Source organism: Elephantulus edwardii, unplaced genomic scaffold (assembly GCF_000299155.1).
Source record: "Elephantulus edwardii isolate Elephantulus edwardi_28Jun2011 unplaced genomic scaffold, EleEdw1.0 scaffold00285, whole genome shotgun sequence".
NCBI classification, from domain to species: domain Eukaryota; kingdom Metazoa; phylum Chordata; class Mammalia; order Macroscelidea; family Macroscelididae; genus Elephantulus; species Elephantulus edwardii.
Window position 1 is genome coordinate 1,946,756 of NW_006400035.1, and position 21,434 is coordinate 1,968,189.

Consider the following 21,434-nt stretch of genomic DNA (forward strand, 5'->3'; position numbering starts at 1 on the left):
TGACTCCCAGGGATCTTATGTACAATACCTCTGAACCTTGCCTGTCCTGAGCCCATTTCACCATCTCTGGCACATATACCCTCATTATCCGAGTTACTGAGTCAGTCCATCTCATCCAGTGTCTTTCTCTTTTACACTGTCCCTCCACCCTTCCACATGAGGCCCTTCTCCAAGGACTGATTCCTCATGGCTACATGCCCAAAGTATGTGAAACAGATCCTCAAAATCCTTATCTTCAAGGAGCACTGTGGTTTCACCCACTCCAAAAAAGACCTGTTTGTTCTCTTGATGGACCATGGTATGTTCAATACTCTTTTCCAACACTACAGCTCAAAGACATTTTCTTTGCTTGTTCTTCTGTTATACTTAGTCATTGTCCAGCTCTCTGATGCATACAAGAAATTGTAAAGATCATGGCTTGAATGAGGCACACCTAGGATTCTCAGTTTTTCAAGCTAGGTCAATAGTTCCTAATATTTGAAGTTAATGAGAATCAGGGTCCCCCAGATTCAGTGCTAGAGCATAGGAGTAGAACCCTGGAATTAGAATTTACAAAATGCAGGTCAGTGGATGCAGATGCAGTTGGTACCAGGGTTACCAAGAAACACTGGAAAACCCAACCAAATCTGACAGAGAAGGCTACTCCTTGAGACATCTTCCACAGCCTCCAAGAGGCTACGTCCTATTCTTTACACTTTACGTACTTCTTTAAATAAAATTTTTATTTTATATTGGTTTACTTACAAATTTTGTACATACTGTTTTCCACACCAGATCTTTCCATTCCTTCCTCCACTCCATTCATCAAATTGAGCAACCTTATGATTAACCACCAACTTCCCTCTCACCCTTTCCTCATCCCTCTGCTCCCACCCTCCTTTCCTGGGATCCACATACACATTCCACAATAATGGTCTTATACAGTATTTGTCCTTAAGGAACTGAGTTAGTTCACTTAGCATAATGCACTCCAGTCCCTCCCAAGTTAGCGATTTACAAAATCATTGCTCCTTTGTGCTGTGTATATTCCGTCATGTGAATATACTATAATTTATCAATCCAATCAATTGTAGTTGTACAATTGGGCTGTTTCTATATTCTTACAACGGTGAATAACATTGTTATGAACACTGGTATACAAGTATTCGTTTGCACCTCAGTTCTCATTTCTAAAGATTAAATCCCTGTGCGCATTAAAAGCTTTTTCCTACAGAGTGAAAAGGAAACCTGATGACTGGGGTGAAGAAAAACCACTTGACAATACCATTTCAGACAAGGATCTCATATCAAAAGTTTATAGAATCCTACAGGGTTTCCCCAAGAAAAAGGTTAATAACTACAAAATGGGCAAAAGACATGGAAATAATTTCATAGAGGAAGATATTCAGATTATCAATAGACACATGAAGAAATTTAAAAAAATAAATAAAAAAAGAAAAAGAAATGCTCAAAATCACTGGCAATAAGAGAGATGCAAATCAAAACTGCAATGAGATATCATCTCACTCCCAGTAGCAGTGGCAAAGTTTAGCAGGAAGATAGCAAGTAATAAATTTTGGCGAGGATGTGGCAAGGTAGGAACTCTTATACACTGTGGGATTATAAAATGGCAAAACCACTCTGGAAGGTAGTTTGGCATTTCCCTAGAACTGAATTAATTATAATAATTTAATTCTTTAAATTCCTTATGGCTCAGCTATCCCACCACTTGGAAGTTACTCTTTCTGTAATTTCAAGGCTTCAGCTGTTTCACTGAACTTCGGGAACTAGCATCATTTTCAGAGTGTCAGGAGCAATACTCATGAACTTCAGAAGAGGGATGGAGCTGAGAGGAGGAGGCTACGAGTCACCAAAGGTGGAGGCAAGAATGCCAAGGGAGAGAGAGTGTTGGTACTCCTGAATGTGAGTTTAAGTCAGTTAAAGGTTTGGATAGGAGACAAGTAGATCTAGGATGGAGGAGGTAAAGGACAAGCAATGAAAGTGATGGAAAATCTGAGGTGCCTAGGTAAATACATATAAGAAAACCTGAAGAGGCTTAGAGAAGCTTCTAAAATCATCCAACAGGTCAAAGGACTGTGGCATTTAGTAAGTGCACAGTGCGTGCTTGAAGCTATTAAAAATCAGTAGCTCTATTTCATATTATAGGGCACTTTGGTAGCCTAGTGGTGAGAAGCTGCACCATATTTCCAAAGAAATGCAGTTTTAATCCAACAATTCCTCCCATGCTACTTACTGGCTCTGAAAATCAACCAGAGGGTCAGCTATGGTCAATTCCAAGTAGACAGTTAACAACAACAACAAATTGTATTTTATATAATCAGGAAGACAAAGCAAAGTATAATGAAATGTGCAAAGAGCTGGAGTCAGCAAAGTGAAAAGGATGAATTTGCTTGGCATTTCTCAAGCTGAATGAATTGAATAAATTCAAGCTTCAGATTGCATGTCTTAAAGTTGCTATGTGCAGAATACTGAATGATCCAGAATACGTCAAAAGAAGATGGAAGCAGTACACAGAGTCAGTGTACCAAAAATAATTGGCTGACACAGAAGAATTTCATAAAACAAAACATGACCAAGAGGCAATGTTGATAAAGGAGGAATTTCAAGCTGCTCAGAAGGAATTGGAAAAAAAAGTAAGGTCCCACAAATGGATGGAATACCAACTGACATTTCAAAAAGCAGATGTAATCCTGAACATGTTCACTAGGCTGGGCCAAGAAATCTGGAGAACAGCTACTTGGCCAACTAACTCGAAGAGATTTATATTTTTTCCATTCCCCAAAAAGGTGATCCAACAAAGTTGTGGACATATTTTAACAGTATCACTAGCACCACATGTAAGCAAAATCCTGTTGAAGATTATCTAAAAATGCCTGGAACAATACATCAACTATCAGAATTACTAGCTGGGGGTGAGGGAGGAGGAAGGGATGGGAAAGGAGGGAAATGTGTAACAAGAAATGAATGAAAATCCAACTTATATGTACATTTTTGTTAAAATCACAATTAAAATAAAACAAATTTTATTATTAAAAAATAAATACCAGCTGGGTTTAGAAGAGACTTTGGCACTAGGGACATCATAACCAGTGTAAGATGGTTCTTGACTGAAAGCAGAGTATCACAAAAATGTCTATTTCTGTATTACTGATTATGCAAAGGAATTTTTGACTGTGTGGATCACAACAAGTCGTGGTTAATCTGAGGAGAATGGGAATATCAGAATACTTGGTTATGCTCATGCAAAATCTATAATTAGACCAGGAAGCAGTCATCTGCACTGAGCAAGGAAACACTGAGTTGGTGTTAGTGTTGTTGTTGTTAAGTGTCATTGAGTCGTGGATGACTCAGAGTGACCTTATGAAAGAAAGACCTTAACACCTGTATATCTTCCATCGTTTCTCCAAGTTCATAGTTTCCAGATGCAAGCTATTTCAGAAGGGGATGTCACTCCTGCTTCCAAGCCTGTTTTAATTGGAGAGCTCCATAAAACACTGTCCACCATAGGTAATAATTATCGCATTTGACACATCAGTGTCACAGTGTTTATAACATCACAGCAACCACGAGTTACCTCTGTACAGTAAATGGAAAGACAAGTGCTATACCACTTAGAAGAATGTTTGACCCAAAACAATTAAAACCAGGCGTGATGGCCACAGATTAAAATCATCCACTTTGGTTTGGCAGCATAACTTTCTATCCACCAGGCCAACAGAGCTCTGTCTACACTGTTGTTGTTACTGTTAAATGCCGTCGAGTTGTAGAAAGACCTGAACACTTGTATAACTTTTTATTGTTTATTAAAGTTCATAGAGAGGAAATACTGTATGGTTCAAAATAAAAAAAGGGGTGAGTCAGAGATGCATCCTTTTCCACACCTTGTTAATCTATATGTGGAACTGATCATTCAGGACTTCACAAGGAAGAATGTGGCATCAGGATTGGAGAATGACTCATCAACAACCTGCATTATGCAGATGACACAATCTTGCTTACTAAAACTAAGAAGGACCTGAAGCATTTGCTACACAATGTCAAGGACTGTATTCTGCAATATGGATTGAAGCTCAACATGAAGAAAAGATTCTCACCATTGAGACAACTGGCAATATCATGATAGATGAAGAGGGGTTTAAAATTATTAACAATTTCATTTTGCTTGGATCCACAATCTATAGTCTTACACTCAAAAATCAAAAGACAAAGTGCATTAGGAAAATCTGCTGTCAGGAACTTTTCCAGAGTGCTAAAGATTAACAGTATCAGTATAGAGACTAAGGTGCACCTGATCCAGGCCCCGGTCTTTGCAATTATTTGCTCTGCATCAGAGAGTTGGATAATGACTAAGAATGATAATGACAGAAGAATTGATGTCTCTGACTTATGTTGCTAGAGAAGAGTACTGAACATATCATGGACCTCCAAGAGAACAAAGAAGTTTGCCCAGAGAGGGTGAAACCAGGTTGCTCCTTGGAGGCAAGGATTTTGAAACTCCATCTGACACACTTTTGACATGTTGCCAAGTCTTTGGAGAAGAGTATTATACCTGAAAGGGTAAGGGACAGCCCAGGAGAGGAAGACCTTGGAAGACATGGACTGACATAGTAATCAGACTAATGGGGCAAGGTGTGTCACAGACTGTGTGACTGGCTCAGGACATGGGAAAGTTTGGGGATACTGTTCATAGGTCGCTATACGTTATAGCTCACTTGACAACACATAGCAACAACAACTATCGGGACTATACCCTTTTCCCATGGCCCTACATTGTTCTTGATGTTATGTGCCATTCAGTCAGGACTTACTCATAGTTGACACTCCAGCAAGTTTCCAGAGATAGTAAATTTAGTGGAAAGAGTCTGTCCATCCTTCTTCTGCAGAGCAACTGATAGATTTTAATTGTATGCTTTAGGGATTGTAGTGTAGCTTCTTACCCACTAGGCCACCATGGCTCCATAGTCATATATGTGGTGCTAATTATCAAATTCATCACCATGTTGATTGGAAAAATAACCCCAAATTAACACTATACACCATGGATACCCTAAGGTCAGGGTTCTGGCTGACATTTTTCTAACCTGCTCATGTTAGCAATGCATTGAGTGAATAGGAAATACTCAGCTCAAATGAGATCCAATCCTGCTCAAATCTAGGTCACTACAGACTGTAAATAGCTAATGAATGAATGAAGAAAGAAAGAAAGAATTTATTTGGATTAATAAATAGTGAGAAAGTCCTAGCTTATACACTGGCTACTTTTCAAAAATCATCTCCCAGTGGACTAGAAGTCATTTTGAAGAGGTAACAAACACAGAATTTTCCTTCCCCTAAATGTAAAGGAAGCAAACGGCCCTGGCTGGGAGCACAGCATGAAGACTCCACATCCTGAACCTGCTGTGGAGACGCTGAGCTGTCAATCCCCTTCAACTCCTAGCAGCAGCAGCAGCAGCAGCAGCAGCAGCAGCAGCAGCAGCAGCAGTAACTCACAAGTGCTTCAACCTGATCAGCAATGAGCTCTCCATCTAATGCCTCTTACTTCATCAACCATGAGTGTAGCTATCTCTTAACAACTGGGAAGAAAATAGAGCTGATAAGAGAATTAATGCTTTCTTCTTCCCAAATCACATCATCTAGGATAACAAAAGCATTTTAAACAAATAAATAAGGGGAAAAACAATTTAACACCAGGCTCTAAGCTATTATTAATGTTTATAAGTGCTATGGCAGACAGAAAACAGAAAAAAACCCAACTTCTGAGAGAAGTCACAATTGCTAATGCTACGGATTTATTCCCTGTAGACTCCACTGAGATAAACACAGATTTGCATATTTTGAAGGTACTTTGCTTGTCTGTTAAATACTCTAAGAATTCTTCCTTAACCAGGTCTACCTGATTGTCCTCTGACAGCGCCAGCCCTGCTTCCCTCCCATCCTGTGTTTTCGAGTCTCCGTCTCAAACACCAAGCCAGAGGGAACATTTTGAACCCTGAATCATGAACAGAAACTCAATCCCATCTACTCAAAGAAACAAGGTTCGAGGGATTTCAGTGCAGAGCAAGAATGTTGTTGTTGGAAACTTTGTAAGCAAATCAATAAAAATAAAAACAACAACAACAACAATAAAGAATGTTATAGTTGAGTGCCATGGAGTCAATCTCTGACTTATGGTGACCCAGGCACCATGTTGGCTGACCCAGTGCTGACTAAACCACTGTAAACCACAGGAATTTCACTGCTGATTTTCAGAAGATGGCCACCAAGCCTCACTAAGGAAGCTTTGCTCACACTTGTCCAGTGTTGTAGCAACACAAAAGCTTCCACGGATGGTGGACCCCGGTCTCTGACAAGGAAGACAAACATTATACCCCTGAATCACATCACCCCCAAGAGCAAGTTTTGACCAGTAAGGGCAGTGACCACAGGAATCCCAGGAGAGCCAATGCAAAACTTCATAGGGACTGTACAAATTCAATCTAAAGTACTATAAAGTTTAAGAAAATCCCAAGCACACAGAAGGGGTCATATTGGGGTTTTATTTGAAAATTGACATTGTGGTGGTTGTTTAACATATGAATATCTTTAATGTCACAGAATTGTACACTAAAAGGCAAATATTTGGCTATTATCTCTAGCTTATCACACACTTCAACGAAATAGGGGTATTTGTGCCTCAACTTTTTTCTTCACAGTAACTTCACTTGAGACATCAAAGCCTTGGGTTCTTCTTTGGCAGGTTTGAATCTTCCTATTGCTGGAGCTAACCAAGGTCCTTCTGGGTCCAAGTGACCTAAGTGTATCACTATGTCTCTCAAAGTATGAATTGGTAACCATCTAGGCAAAGCTGAGATTCCTTAAAGTAGAAGTTCATGTTCTCAGATTGGATGGCATTGCTAGCTCATGCTAGTCTTCCCTTTGTGACTTCTCACCTCAGGCCCAGGCATATTTCCGCCACCTGGCTGCCTGCTCCACTTGGTGACTCCCACTGTCCATAAGGTTCACCTGTGAAGGGTGTCTGCCAGGCACAGAGGTGCCGGTCTCCCTTGTGCTTTTCCTCTCAGCTTTTTTTCCCCCGCTCATTCTTTCCACAGACTGTTACCTTCTCTTCCTGTCATTCAGAATCTCTACTGTGGAAAATTCAGTCTCCTGATATCTATCTGTAATGTCTCTATTTTTTGTCCTTGCTGCCTAGCACCTTGCCCTCTGCCTCCATAATGCACATGCCTTCAGTCTCTCTTGCTCACTTCCTCTCGTCTTCTGCTCTTTAACACTCTCACAATCTCTTTCTTTCCCCTCTCCCCATCGCTCTGTCTCCACCCAGCTCTCAGCCTGCATTCTGAGTGCTCTTGCTGGCTCTGTCTCATCACCACTGTCACCAGAAGTGAGACGATGTATGGCCACAATGGTCAGACAGTCCAGGAGTCAAACAACGCAAGATGTCACCCAGCAACAGGCAGTCCCTTCTGATGACAGGACAAGGTGAGTGGGATGCTTTTGGTATGGTTGTGGGTGGGGAGAGTCATTTTGGTCTCCCTGGTATTGGTGGTTTGGGCCCTCCAGGACCACATGAGAAGCCGTGTGGTTCTTCCACTCTGAGTCAGCCCTTCCCTGATGCGTGGTGTTCACCACCCAGGCTGTTGCCTCCTCACTGTAGATCCACATCCCCTGACAGGCCTTTACAGTCACATAAGCACCTGACACCATTAGATGGCTTCTCTGATCCTGGTCTTTCCTCAGTATTTCTTACCTTATAGGTTGACGGTTCAGAAATTGTGCTGAGCCCAAGATCTGCTGGAAACAACAGAGCCCTTGATCCAACAGAGCTGTAAACATGCTCTTGTCAAAACAAAACTAAAACACCTCCCGCTCCACCCAAGAATAAACACTGTTAGTCAATTTGAAATTTTTCTGAAGTCTGGCTTAGGCTTTGGATTATCTAATGGTCTACTGAGTTCTCAGTAAGCCATGAGAAAGGAAGTGCTATATGATAAGATTTCCTGAGACTTCTAGACATTTGATTAAGGAGTTATAAATCTTACAGTCTAACTTGCTGCAAGCAGAGTAAGATTACATATACCCCAGGCGTCAAGATTAAGTAAACCTGTCTTGTTCTGTTACAGGTCTTTCTCAGCCCTGTACCATAGGTTTTTTTTCCTTTGTGAAACGTATTGTTTATTTTCTGTCAACCTTATTTCCACTTTTTAAAAGACAGTTTAAGACCATTCCGTGGTGGTGCCCACACACTCAGTGGCCTGAGTGGTGGGGGCTGCAGACCAGTTTTCAGTTGCAGGCTGAGCGCTCCAGTCTTCATTAGGGAACTGCTGAATAGGCACAGAGGGCACCTGGACACCTTCGAACCAGTCTGAAACTTCAGGCTGAGCAGCAGTGGGAGCAGGGGCTGTCCTTTCTCCCTGAAACTCCTCCTTAGTCACAGCCTTTTTGGCAGCAGCCAGATCTTCCTTTTCAATCTCTTCCGGATCTCTGTAGAAGTACAGATCAGGCATGACCTCCATGGATGCTCCACGCATGCGTGGGAATTCCCGGGCCAGCATCAACCACATCAGATCCACCGAGTGAGCTCCCTTGTTGTTGCATGGGATAGCAATGTCTATGTACCTCAGAGGAGCATCTGTGTTACACAGGGCAATGGTGGGCAAGTTAATGTAAAATGCTTCTGTCAGAGGCTGGTGGTCAGCCCTGGGATCAGTAACCACCAGAAGATGAAGTTCCCAGAAGGCTGTCTGGATCGGAAGCACCCAGCAATAGGAGTGGCACCAGTAGCAGCAGCAGACTTCAGAACAGCTCTCTGGCCAGTTATTCCTGGAGGATATGACACTGACATCAGCTGGATTTTCAGTGGCAACAATGATGTGAGCTGCCAAGAGCAGCTTCTCCCAGGTCCTCTTCACGTTTATGATGTAGATGCCATCACTTATCCTTTTGTAGATGTATTGTTCCATTTGGAAGTCAAATGCCACCCAAATGTGTTCCTGCTGCAAGGAATTTGAGGACATCCTCCTCCTTCATCTGCATGACAGCAAGGGCTCCAGACAGTGTAGAAGTTTCCCCTTTAAGTTACGACGGGGGACCAGACCATATGGACCTTTAGGTGGGTAGTACGGAAAACAGATTAAAGATTATTTTTAAACTTTAAAAAAACCTGTTCTCCATCCTCCTTTCAATAGAGTGTTTTCCGTAAGTGTCCGTCTTACATCAAGATGTTCACTTGAGGTCTTTCCAGCTAGGGGAAAAATTAAAAGGAAGCAAAACTCCTTTAAATGCCATCTTCCTCAGTGATGTGGCCAGTAGTATAATTTTTCGTGTAGGTTCATGTCTCCAAAGATATCTGGGAATGCTCTCTGGATCAGATCCAGAGGAGCAAATAAAGTAGATGTAGGCTCAGGGATGTGCTGAACTACAAAGTAAATGAAGCAGAAACCTCAACTAATCCCAAGGGACTATCTGAAGGAAGGATGGTCCTTCACTGCCTTCTCATGAGGCAAGGATCAGTTCTCTAGACCACGGTACACCAACCAAGAACCAGAATCAAGAATATGAAAACAATACGAGCCAAAGAGGGTCACCATGATTCAGGGCTGATTTATTGTTAAAGCCATGAAAATCCTGAAAAGTTATCCACATGGCCTGGGAACCCAGTAGTTGTGGTAGCAATTAGGTGTAATTTCCTCTATGCCACCCCTGGCTGGCCCCCAAGATCAAGGAATTGCCCCCTCACCCCAATACCAGGTAGTTAGCAGCATTCACTCTACCTCCCCTGCCCACCTATGCTCCAACCCAGCTCTTATTTCGACACAACCACATTGTCTTGCATCTAGAGCCAGAAGCTCCAAAATATTCTTGCTTGAAGTTGCAGACTATGCCACACCTGGCTTCCAATGAGTCCACGGATGACTGGGGTCACCTTCTATGACTAAGGCCATCTGTGACTGGGTACTTGCCTGTACCTAATCCCTGCACTGGCAAAGACAATCTCTAGGCAGCCTGACAAGGCTAGGTCACTCTGAGGCCAGCAGATACTCTGCCCCAAAATGGCTGCCCCACTCCCTGACACAATCTCCACACATCCCACTATTCATGACCTGGCTCACATCCTGGGTCCTCAGTCACCACTCAGCTGAGCAGAAATTCTGGCTCACCGGACACTCCAACTTGGCTGGCAAATGTACTGTCTTTGGCGAGATAACTTACTTTCTGATTTAATGCATGTTTGTTTTATGATACATTTGTATGCTCGTTTTACGGCTTACTCTATTGGTAAAGCACTTGTTTGTCAATTTACTGTACTGAGGTGACTTGTGTGTTACTGTGATGCTGGAAGTTATGCCACTGCTATTTAAAAACCCTGCAGGGTCTCCCACAGTGGATAGGTCTCAGTGAAGCTTTCAAATTATATGACAAGCTAAGAAGCAGAACTGGTCATACACTTCTGAAATAACAGGCCTTCAAAAACATAGTAACAGAGGAATACTGTTATATATAGTGCTGGAGGATGATTCCCTCAGGTTGGAAGGCACTCAGAAAATTAGGAGAAAAAGTTGCAAACATCCATTAATCTGGAACATGGAATGTACAACGCATGAAACCTAGGAAAATTAGAAGCGGTAAAAAATTAAGTAGAATATATAAAGACTGACATTGTAGGTATCAGTGAGTCTAAATGGACAAGCATTGGACATTCTAAACAAGACAATCACATGATCTAATATACTAGTAATACATATGATCTAATATACTAGTAGTAACAAATTGAAGAGAAACGGTACTATGTTCATTGTTAAAGAGAGCCTTTCAAGATCCATCCTGATGTACAACGTCCTTTCAAGATCCATCCTGATGTACAACGTTATGAGGGACAGGACACTATCCATATGCATGTAGGGAAAACCTAATAATACAACTAATATTCAAATATACTTTTCAACCCTAAAGGAAAAAATTAAGAAATTGAAGTTTTCTACCAACTTTTGTGGTCTGAAATTGATAAAATATGAACTCAAGGTGCTTTAAAAATACTTGAGGACTGCAATGTGAAAGTTAGAAACAAAGATGGACAGTTGTTATGTGCTGTTGAGTTGGGACCAACTCATAGTGGACCCTCCAGTGAGTTTTCAGAAGCTGTAAATCACCTGGGAGATTTTCTGTCACAGAGCACCAGGTGAATTCAAACTGCTTGCCTTTGAACTGGCAGCACAACTCCTTACCCACTTAGTGACAGAAATGAGACTGAAGACAGTAATAAAACTGTATAATGAATTATTTATTCATTCCAATTATCTTTTAGAAACATTAGGTGGCAACTACTACACATGGATCATACCTGATGCATTACACAGACATCAGATTGACTACATTTGTGGTAAGAGTCAATGGAGAAACTCACCATCAGCAGTCAAAAAAAGGCCATGGGCTGAGTAAAGAAGGGATCATCGATTGCTCATGTGCAAGTTCAAACTGAAGCTACAGAAAATTAAAACAGTAAGAAATTCTAAAATTTGGACTGAAAAAGACTGTGACATCAAGACTGGAAGAAGACTCATTAGCAATCTGTGTTAAACAGGTGACACACCCTTGTTTGCGGAAAATAAAGAGGACTTGAAGCACTTACTGCAGAAAATCAAAGATTACAGCCTTCAATGTAGGCTGTATCTCAATATTTAAAAAAACACAACACAAAACTCCTCACCACTGGACCAATAGGCAGTATTATGATAGATGAAGAAGAGATTAAAGTTGTCAAGGATTTCATTTTGCTGGGACCCACCATCATGATAGCAGCAGTCAAAAAAATCAAAAGATAACATTGAACTGGAAAAATTGGTTGTCAAGTCCACTTCAAAGTGCTAAAGGGTAATGATGTCAGTGTAAAAATTAAGATATGCCTGATTCAATCCATGGTATTTTCAATTGCTTCCTATGCACCTGAAAGTAAGACAATGGATAAGGATGAAAGAAGATGAATTGATGCCTTTGAACTGTGGTGTTGGAGAAGAGCAGTGAACATCCCAGGGGCTGCCAAAGAACATGTTTTTGAAGAAAGTGCAATTAGGGTGTTCCTGAAAGGCAAAGAACAGGCTGTCAAGAGGTGCTAGTCCTTAGAAAGCAAAATGCCAGGAAAAGTGGAGGATCAGAAAAAGAGAGGAAGACCCTTAATAAGTTAGACTGCCACTGTGACTTGTAACAAGGACCCCAAAGAGAATGCTGGAGTTAGTAAGGGTGGTGCAGGACAGGGTAATGTTTCCATTTGTTGATCAGAGAGTTGCTATGAGTTCAGTACATAACAAAGTTGACTGGGGTTGGGGGTGGGGGGCAATTGTGCAACAATGAATGAATAGAAATCCAAGTTTTCTGTAAACTTCCATTAAAATTACAATAAAAAATTGTATTTTTTCTAAAAATGAAAGGAATAAAAAGTTAACAATTTTATGTCTTTGTGTTTTGGAAGGTGTTTACCTGTGGTTCAACAAGAAGATTTTAATAAACAATAAGCAAAGCAGAAGGAGGTGTTTGCCTGCTGGGCTGGTCCTAAACTGTGATCATTTAATTAGTCACAGTTAAATGAACAACCTGCATTAAATCAAAGAATGTGTGTGAGCCATGTAACTCTGATCTTCCAGTAACTGATTCCAAGAATATGGCAAAATGAAATCAATACCTTTAGAAGGAGGGGTAGGAAGAATCATGAAATCTCTTTACAGAAGCCCCTGTCAAATACTATTGCTAATTTTTAAATTGATACATTATTCTAGAAGTGACCAGCCCTTACCATCAGCAAACCTGTGGAGGCAGAGGCTTTAATGCAACATGTCAGCGAGGGAGCGGGTATTAAGGGAGTTCTAGGTCAATGGGACATTTCCTCAGCTTAGTGATAAGAGAGTTGGTGCCTAAGTGGAGAACGTACTGTTTTCAATACTCCATGTGCACTGAAATGATTGGGCTAAATAAAGACATGACAAGCTATAAATCAACTTGCTTTTTTTTCTGGGGAGTTTTTACTCAGGTGTACTCTAAATGTGCATTAAACTGGAGCACCATTAAGCAGTTACAATGAAGGTAAAGGCCACAAGGCTAAATACCACAGGACCTTGTAGGAATCTCATAGCTTTAATGGAATCAGGTTTTTAACAACTCTTTTTTCGTTAAATACAGTCAGTGTCAGGAAGATGCGTCCCACTCATAAAGCAGCGCAATGACAATGTACAGTGGCACTAACACAAGGACATAGTTCATCATGACATTTCCAGCAATTCCCAACTGATTAGGGTCATTATGTTGGAGGTCTGATTTATGTTGTCATTTCCTCTCACCGATCCTGCATCAATGAATCTTAATGAATTGGTAAATAAGGGTGAAGATTACACTCTATGACACTGAAGCATTCCTCATTCTCAACACCCGAGATTTATGTAGCCAATTAGTGACTAACAGAGAAAATTGGCTGGCAGAAAAATAATATTCTTTATGATACAAAATGGAAAAAGCTTTCTCATTGAAGGGCAATGCTATGGCAAAAGTCCATAAAGTAGCTTGATATGTGGAAACACAAAAGATGTTTAAAACGTGCTGTTAAGAGGGTTCCCCAGCAAAATGCTTTTACTGTGGAATTTTTTTCCTCTTGGTGTCTCATTTTCAAAAAGGTTATTGGTTTAATAAGCAGAACTATATTCTCTAAAGCGGATAAGTTGATGTGTTGTACGGAAGGAGTTAAGTACACCTCTTTAAGCTGCAAGTGCTAATTCTTCCTGTTTACTAGGATAATGGGCATAAAAGAAAAAGGACCCCCAATTTCCTGCCTCAATGCCTCCCAAATTCTCACAGATAGTACCAATAATTTGCCCACAGTCAGGGAACATTAAAATCTCTCACTGTGATTAATTAGTAGTAAATGTTCTTAAAGTACTGAGTATGTTTCAAACATCAGAACTTTTTAATTAAAAAATAGGCTAATCATTAACATAGAAATCACTCCACTTGCTAGTATTATTTTACATTCACCTGTTCCTGACCTTATTATAAAATCAGATTAAATGACTGTCATAAACAGGAAAAAAAGGCAAAAATTCCCCAATGAAACATAATTCAGAAAATCTTGGCTTCACCTAGTGCTTGAAGCGTAACCTTAGGCGTATGCTCATGAATGCAAAGTACAGCTCCGGAGGCATTACAGTTTAAGTGTATACTTAATGACGAATACTGTCAGGGAAAAAAAAAAAGGTTAGCAGAATCCATGTATTTATTCTGATTTCATCATGTGGCTTCACAGTATCCTTGTACAATATGCAAGCCAACCATGTTTCTTTCTTTCAGCTGTTTTCTAGTCAATGTCACCATGCTAGCCTTGAAATTGAAAAATAAAAACAGCGTTAGATATGGGCTCAGTCACAGTGACCCTGTCTGTGCTCTATGTCCTTAAGGTTCACCCTCTCTCCGATAAACAACAACGAGAAGACACAACGTGTGCTGACAGTTCTGAAAGGCTCCATTACCACTTGAATATCTTTCTGAAGGGTTACTGCTACATCAAGGTCCTCTGGGTAGTTGCAGCACTTCTATCAAGCTTCTGAGGCACTGTACCTCAGCAACTACCCGGAAACGTGCCACTCATCATCAGAACTTCTGAGGTGTCTTCAGCTCCTCAAGCACGCCAGCTACTGCCCCGAGGCGGAGCTTCCTAGAGCGCGAAGGTTGGCATTTCTAGGAAGAGGACAGGCAGGGGCAAGGAAAAGGCAAACCCATGCTGGCAGAGCCTGCTGCCTTACAACAAGGTGCTCTGTGATATCAACGGTACAGAGATGTCAAGCAGATTGTTTGCTTTCAAATGAATCTTTGTTGCTGTTCTTCAAAATGATTTCTCAAATAGTTTCTCACACAGAAGCATCCAGTGAAATGATAAAGTATTGGGGTACACCTGACCTATTCTGGTACCCACAAACCTACCTGTGCACAACAGGTATCTCAGGACACACACAGGTGGCCTCAGAGGTGCAGTGTGTATCTGGTACATGTGGAAGGCTGCAGTATATAAAACTCTTTTCCCAACAAAAAGCAAAAATAGAAGGGTTACACTTTTTCTTTTTGTCTTTAAATTTTGTGGTTGAGAATATAAAGAACAAAATTCAACCTATTTAGCAATTTTTACTTGTATAGCTCAGAGACATTATTATACTCTGAGCTGTGTGATCACTGTTCCCTCCTTTTCTGAACTGTTCCTCCCCCAGCAACATAAACTCCAATCTGTCCTTCCAGTGGCTGTTATTTGGCCCTCACGCAGAGAGACTAGCAACAACCTCTCACCCCTCGTCCTCTAGTGTTCTTACTCCAGTCGTAGGTTTTGAGTAGCAAGTTTTATATCTTAATTTTGGGGTGGAGATTATTATTTAATATCATTGTAATTAGCAGAATGATGGTGTGGTAGGTGCATTAAATTTTTTTGTTGTTTTAATGCACCTACGCCAAAAGACAACTAATTATAATTCTGCTAAGAGACAATCTCTAGCTAAAAACCAAAATATAAAACTTGCTATAGGAAACCTGTGGGCAGAGTAAGGACATGTGAGGAATGGGGGTTGGGGACATGGTGCCACATACATGCAAGAGTGTCTGACAGACTGCTCCCCAAATTAAGAAGTAACCAAAAGAAAACACTCCACATGTTTTATTTTAAAACTGCTGTTTGATTCTGATTCAAAATGAAAGTGTTTTCTAAAATATTTTCACAGTAGGTGGCATCACTTATCAACTGTTGGAGGGGTGTGGTGGCTTGAAGCATTTTCCTTTATTAAATTATCAAGTAATCACTGACATTGTTTTCACACATTCTGTTCCATCTGAGGTACACTTGCAAGTATGGCAGGCTTGGCAAAGAGCTGGATGAGGATCTGGTGAGCCAATCACTATTCAGAGAGCTGCTTTCTCCTTGTATCACGTGAGAAGAGAGAAACTTGGCAAATCTACTTTTGCTCGGAACACACCATTGGTGAAAAACTATGTTTCTGCAGCTGACAACCACTCTCCTCCCTTCCTTCCAACAGGGACAATTTGGTTGAAAAATAGCTTCTTTATTTCAATGAATCATGAGTCAGTTTCACTCATCTAGACAAAGAAAGAGGAAGATGCAGTTTTTAAAATTTAAAAATTAACTAAACTTAAGCATAATGATGTGTAGAGATGATTTTCTTAAAAGACTCATTGCCATCTAGTTGGACCCAAGTCCTCACTGACCCTCCAGCTATGAATCACAGAGGGGGACATGGTCCGTCTTTCTCTCTCAAAGTGGCCCCTGGATTCCACCTGGCAAGAGCAGCACTGCCTTTGGTTAGCGATGCAACCCTCTACGCAAACAGCATGGGGGCCTGCAGAGATGTATGCAGCTGCAGCATGCTTCTTTCCCTAACTTTAACATTCAGGAGGAACAAAGTAAACCTATTTTCCTTTTTGCCTTAAAAACCCACTGAATAAAAAACTAAAACTTCTGATGGCACAGTTACTTAAGGAATAAAGAACCAATCCATCTATAATCTCATTTCAAGAAAAACTGGAAGACATTTTTAATCTTTCAGGAGTGAATGGATTGATTTACTACAAATATCCAAGATAGGGGAAATGAGGCAAGACCAATTTTGATGTGCAAGTGATTACTTTAGAAGAAGAAAAAAAAATCTGCAGTCTTAAAATTTCTCCAAATTAATTATAGGTTGGGGCAAACTATAATGCCCTACTTACCAGGCAAAGTATTCAAAGTATGGAATTAAGCTTTAAGAATTCCAGGGGGAAAAAAACTAAGCTGATAGAGTGGTCTATTTAGAAAAGTGATAAAGATAACTGTAATTTTAAAAATTCTGGTGTATATAGAATTTTGATGGATTTAAAATAATGGTTTATGGAGATTTCAAAGAAGGTGGTGTGTTGGTACCAGAGTTCCAGAAATTCAGAAAGAGATGAACAAACAACTGGCCAAAAAGTAGAGTCAACACTCTGGTGTTTTCTCCTCTTATGGAGCCGGCTCCATCTCCCAGGCAATTTTCAAGTGCCTGTGGAAATAATTCTAAACCCAAGGAAGAGTTATATAGCTCCAAGGGAAATGGAAGTTGGCTCATTTAGGAATCATATTGGAAGGAATTTCTGGGTGTTGTCTCCTCTGGGGAAAAAAAAATCCAACCCACAACAACCCAACAATAACTCTGAAGGGGGTAGAGGGCCTAGCAAACTGAGATAATATAAAAGGAATCTGACAGTATCAAGATAAAAAATGTGTCACTATATATCAATAGCATCCAGTCATCCAAATTCAGACACAGTGAATCATAACACTTAGAACAGGGAGAGAAGATAGCTATCATGCCAAGCACTATTGATCAGCACTGGCTGACTGAAGCCCTGAGAGGAGAAAGATGCATAAGGCACACTCAGGCTAGCTGGAAAAGAATACTGGGATGCATTAGCAATGTCTGCTAGGAGAACTGGCAGAGGAGAATAGTAGTAACAGTTATTCTATCCATCTGCCAGCTATCACTATTGGGCCTCTCAACTGATGCTCTAACTCATTTTCACGGTATTAAACAAAAGCTTTTAAAATGAATAAATGTGCTTTTGTGGAGAAAGTTTGCCAATAGATCTCAAAAAGTAAAAACAGGTACAGAAATTTCAGAGGGAGAAAATGTTATCAAATTGATTTTAAGAAAAAGGGTTTAAAAAAGAAAAGAAAAAATATTTTAGACTTGACTCATACGAAATTCTGAAGAAGTGAGATCCACATGTGCAGAAGTCCAGAGCTTTTCATGATTAAGATTGTCAGAGCACATGGGATGGCTTCAGAGGTGCGTCCCTTCACTGACTCTTGAAGGACAAAAGAGGATGAGAGTTCACACATTTTGGAATACATGAAGGCAGGCAGCTAAGAAAACTTTTAAAACATAAAACTGAGATAAAAAAGAATACATAAGGACTTGGTATGCCAAAACCCAAATAAAACATCATTACAGAGACTTTTGTCCTTTATCTCAAGTGTGTGTAGTTCTCTTGAGAGCTCCAGCTTTGGCCAGTCTTCACCTTTGCCAAGCCATCATGGGCCTGTGGTGGCGCAAACTTCCTTTCTGCCTGTTTAGTGGTGCTCTTTTCTGCATGCTAATGTGAGGGGACAGAGACAGAAGCATCTGCCCTCAACCCAAAGGACTGAAATATCTTTTATCGCCTGCAAATGGCTAACACATTCAGCTGCTAACTGACAAGGGTTGAGGTTCAAGTCCACTTAGAGACGTTCAGAAGACAGGCCTGGCTATTTGCCAGAAAAGCTGCACTGAAACCCCAGCAGATGGGATAACCATAAATGAGTTGAAACCGAACCAACAGTACTTGAAAAGGAGGACAGGGACACAGGAGAGAAAAGCAAGGAAGGAAGGGAGGAGGGAAGATAAAGGGAGAGGAAGAGATCAGAAAGGAGGGAGGAGAGTGGCCACAGAGAGAGGAGGGAAGAAAGGGATAAAGAGAGGAGGGTGGGTTTGGCTTTAACCACAAGACCAAAATAAATTTCAAAAATCAGATATTGTCGAATAGCTTTGAGGGACCCGTTGTCACAGAATCTGCCTGGACTCACAGCTACCCAATGTAGGACACAGTAGAAACGTCCCACAAGATTTCCAAGGCACTACATTAAAAAAAAAAAAATTAATTTTAATAGACATTTACAGAGGTTTTGGATTTCCATTCATTCATTGCCGCACTTTTTTCTCCCTGCTCACCCCTCCCCACCAGTTCGCTCCCCTCTCCAAAAAGAAAAAGGAAAAAAACCAAACAAACCTGTCACATGAATGGCTGGTGCGTTCAAGCCACAACTCTGTGGTTAGCAACTGAGTGTGTATCCACCATGCCACCAGAGCCTCTTAGTGTTAGGGGCAAACATATCAAACAGCACAGGTGAAGGAGATGGATCATTTCTCACATTCCAACTCCAATACATTTCCTCAGGACATAGCCTGCTCAACCCAAGACCAAGTGACAGAAGGGCGACCTAAAAGCATCTTTTTGAAGAGCAGCCCTTCTGAAGCCTGTCCTCTGGCTTCATCCCTCTAAAAGAATCCAGAGAAACAAGGGGAGGGCAAAAAGCCTGGGGCTCTTCCAAAGCTCAGAGCAAGGGCAGTGCCACAGCCTGAGAGCTGCCCCCTAGTGTTGAGAAGACAGCTGCCCAACTGGGGGTGGAGCCAGGTGACAGGTTCTCCTCACCTCTCCTCAAAGGGCACTTTAGCTTGGACTGCTGGGAAAACTCTGCTTCCCCAGTGCTGCTCAGGACAAAGGCGTCATTCACTCTATCCTGGGAGGCTTAAAGAATCCCCATCAGGCCAACAAGGACTGAGAGGACTGAACATGGAAAATTTTGGACAGTAATCACAGCCAGGAACCAAGAGCCCAGAGATAGAGAAACACCCTAAAAAACAACCGATACAAATGAAGCTTAAGCTACTAGATGGGTAAGTGCAGAGTGCAAGGTAAAAATTGTAAGCATTTAACAACCAAGTGGGAGTATTTCATGTGGGGTGTGGATCTCTGCTTGGACCCAGCCTTCCCTTTGACATCTGGCATCTAACACCTGCCCTTGATTTTGTTCTTTGCATATTTTGCAAACTGTGGTGTGGGTGAAATTTTATAGAGCAAATTAGCTTCTTTGTTCTGATAGCACCCCTCTCATTTTCTCCCTGCCCCTTCCTGCCTTCTGAACTTTTGGTTTTGGGAAAATGTCACCCTCCTGGATTTGAATAGTTAACCTTTGATGTCTTAAGGACCAAGAAGTAAAGTGGGATAGTATCATATTTGAATGCCAGCTTTTAACGGACAACATGGAAGCATTTCCATGCATTCATTCTAATACGTGTGTCTATCTGTGCTGATAAACAAAAATCTCAGGAAAGAGCCTATCGATGCATCTTCTATTGTTTTTTAATGACTGATATGGGTGTTTAGGGGAAACATTTAGATGAGTAACTCATCTTTCCATAATGGTTGAATTACTGAAAGTTTGCTAATTAAACTCATGTTTTGCCCTCTTGTAATATGTACAGTAAATTATCATTTGGGGAATGGATGAATCTTTAATGGTAACTTACCAAAATTCTCTCAAAAAAAATTGAAAACCACTTCTGAAGGCAAGAAATGAGTTCAATGCAGTAACCAGTGAATTTTCATGTCTCAGGTTGAAGTTCCTTAGTAGTAAGGAGTAAGCAGTAGTAAGTAGTAAGGAGTTGAACTGCCAAAGGTAGAGTCTGAATCCACAGGCTGCTCGGTCAGAGAAAGATAAGCAATGTCCTCTCTTGCTATTTACTGCCTCCGAGAACAGCTGGAAAGTCAGCTTTGGGTCAGTTCCAACTCAATAGTACTTAACAACAATTGACCTGGGGGAGGGTTTGTAAAATAATGAAATAATCTTTTCTTTTACTTTTCCAAGAGGGTAATGTCTGGTAGGGGGGAGCCTTGTGGGGACAAATCTACAACAATGAATGAATCGAAATCCAAAGGACTCTCCAGCGGGTCAACAAACATAAGATACCATAAACATTTTAAGCGTCCAACAAGTAGATGGAATTAATAAACCAATTACTTAGTAAGTTCATTATCTTTTCCTAAATTTTTTATTGTCATTTTAACGACAGTTTAAAGAAAAGTTGAATTTCCACTCATTCACTGTTGCACATTTTCCTCTTACCCTTCTCCCTGAGTTCACTATCTTAAGGGGACAATACTCTCATGTGTTTTTAAAGAGTGGATGTTTTCATTAGGTGTCATCAAGTTGACTTATGACACAAAATGACTGTATGAACAACAGATCTGAACCTTGTCCTATTCTGCACCATTCTCACTGTCTGCCCTGGGGCTGTATCTGAATTACAAGTGCCACATATTAAAAAAAAAAAAAGTCAGCAGTTGACGTGTTTGGAATCACAGAAGCCAAGAAAGCTTCTGTCAGATCATGGGTTGGACAATGGAAGATATTTTCTAAAGGGACTTGGCAGATGTGAAGGGTTATCCTGGTGGAGGGTGGAGCTGGAAAGTAAGTGGGTCAAGGCACTGGGCTAGGGGTGGGGTCAACACTGTAACTAATGCTTAACTCCACAATAAGGGCTTTATCTTTCACTGATCCACAAATTGTTTCTCTGTCAGATACGCCTCTAAATCTGAACATTCAGATTAAGACAGACTAGGAAGAAGGTTTGGCCACCCACTTCTGAAATGGCAGGCCTCTGAAAACCCTATGCACAACAGAACACATGCAGACTAACAGAAAGGGCAACCTAGGCAGAACTATCAAATATGGAAATACAAAGGAGGAGGACCAGTTGTAAGCAGACCCTAGTGATTGGAACATGGAATGTGAGAGCCATGAATGTAGGAAAATTAGAAATTGTTAAGAAAGAAATGGAACACACAAA

At 40.9% G+C, this 21,434-nt stretch overlaps 1 protein-coding gene and 1 pseudogene across 1 annotated transcript in view; both read right to left on the reverse strand.

Annotated features, from left to right (window-relative positions):
• Positions 1-21,434, reverse strand: part of FOXP1 (forkhead box P1) — a 419,751-nt gene that overhangs the window by 390,119 nt on the left and 8,198 nt on the right. The gene's annotated exons all lie outside the window — the stretch shown is intronic.
• The window catches only part of LOC102857636, a 31,533-nt pseudogene continuing 18,312 nt past the window's right edge, over positions 8,214-21,434 (reverse strand).